This window comes from Ailuropoda melanoleuca, chromosome 1, assembly GCF_002007445.2.
Source record: "Ailuropoda melanoleuca isolate Jingjing chromosome 1, ASM200744v2, whole genome shotgun sequence".
Lineage (NCBI taxonomy): Eukaryota > Metazoa > Chordata > Mammalia > Carnivora > Ursidae > Ailuropoda > Ailuropoda melanoleuca.
Genome location: NC_048218.1, coordinates 14,941,465 through 14,943,497, shown reverse-complemented (window position 1 = coordinate 14,943,497; position 2,033 = coordinate 14,941,465). Strand labels below are relative to the sequence as shown.

General features: G+C 37.7%; 1 protein-coding gene across 1 annotated transcript in view; it reads left to right on the top strand.

Moving 5' to 3' along the window:
* The window catches only part of USP16 (ubiquitin specific peptidase 16), a 31,423-nt gene that overhangs the window by 18,161 nt on the left and 11,229 nt on the right, over positions 1-2,033 (top strand). The gene's annotated exons all lie outside the window — the stretch shown is intronic.

The window sequence follows — 2,033 nt, the reverse complement described above, 5'->3', positions numbered from 1 at the left end:
TCCCCCCCCCCCCCCCCCCCCGGTGTTAGATTTTATGAGGGAAGCCTTGTCACTCTTTTCCAAGTTTGTACATTAGCCCTTGGAGGAATTTTCTTAAAATGTATTTGAGATAGAAGAATTTTAAAGATTTGAATAGAAATTGGGGTAAGTGCTTTTTTATTTTAAAAGAGAATAGATGGTGTGTGCAGAATTCTTTATAGATGATTAACTTGATTGGTAGACATATAGCGGAAGTGTTTTCTTCATATTAAAAGTTACTATNGAGTTGTCAGTAGCTGGTTTGTTAATCATGGGGCCAACTTCATTATTATTATTGTGTGGCATTTAAAGATTTCGGACAGATCAGTCCAATAGAACTTTCTGTAATCATGGAACTCTTCCTTCCATATTTATGCTGTCTGATATAGTAGCCACTAGCCACATGTGGCAATTTAGCTTTTGAAATGTGACTGGGCAATTGAGGNATTTTTTTTCATTATTTAAGACTAAACATAAATCCCATACAGTCTTCTTTCAGTTCATCCACATTAATAGAGAGCATCTCAGTTTTAAGACATATTAATTCGGTTCCATCAACTAGTGGTTGGAAAAAAGAAAGCCTGTTATGAATATTGGATAAATTGTTATTCAACTTCATATGAATTCATATGAATTCATGGGTCCCTTTAATCAGTGTTACTTAGTGATTAAAGTCTTACCAAATTTACTTTATTTTTCTCTTTTCTAAAACTCTCATTTACATGGAAAGAAGGAAAAGGATAAAAAGGAATGCCTGTAGTGGGACAAGTAAATCACTGACAAACAGAAGCACGGTTAGAAAGGGGCATAATTACCGTGGGACGCACCATGTATCTAATAAAGTGCATGGCANATTTTTTTTGGTTTGTTTTTGTGGGGCTTGAATTCATGACCCTAAGATCAAGAGTCAGATGCTCTTGCCTGACTGGGTGACTGAGCCAGCCAGGCACCCCAATGAAGCACAGTTTAGAATCAACACATAGCACCTCTTTGCCTCCTTGGTGTCCTTTAGGGCCAAGCTAGTAGTGGAGAGAATCCTGCCCTGCTGGCGCTGTCATCAAGTGTGTTCTGTATAAATGGACATACTTATCATTGGAATAAGGCTTATGCATTTCATGTATTTAGAAAATTGGGTGACCAGGTGGTAAAATTATCTTACACTAAACTTACCAAGATTATTTCTGGGAACATAAAAAAAGTAAAAGGAAGATTTTGTCTGAAACATTTTCCTGATTTTTTTTGTGTGTTTTGTTTTGATTTTGAATGGAGTTCAGTCTTAGAGTTTTAAAGCAAGTTACGTGCATTCTTGCCTAATTTTGCTGCTGAGTATTAGAGTGGTAGAGCTAGAAGTGATCTAGAATATCATCTAGTGCGGCCCCATCTGTTCATTTTACTAGTGGGGATATCGATATATAGAAGGTCCCACTGACTTGCAGGGTCCATTTTCCACTGATTAGAACTAGGATAAGAACTTTTTCTTTTCACGAGACATGATTTTGTTAAATTGTGTTATGCTCAAAAGTGGAGTATTTGCTGCTGACTATAGCATAAAAATAAAATTATGGTAATTATGAACAGAGAAAACCTGTGGGATAGGAAATTAAAAATAAAATTTTAGGATTAGATAGGTAAGTAAATAGTTTTAACTTATTTAATTAATTATATAAGGGTAATTGATGAACTTTTTGCCCCTTCTAGATTATGAAAAGAAAAAATCTGTACCAAGTTTTGTGGACCGCATCTTTGGTGGTGAACTCACTAGTACAATCATGTGTGATGAATGCAGGACTGTAAGTTGATATAGTGTGGACTGGGTTTATTCACTAATACTAATAGAGTATAGTTCATGGGGCACCTGGGTGGCACAGCGGTTAAGTGTCTGCCTTTGGCGCAGGGCGTGATCCCGGCGTTATGGGATCGAGCCCCACATCAGGCTCCTCTGCTGGGAGCCTGCTTCTTCCTCTCCCACTCCCCCTGCTTGTGTTCCCTCTCTCGCTGGCTGTCTCTATCTCTGT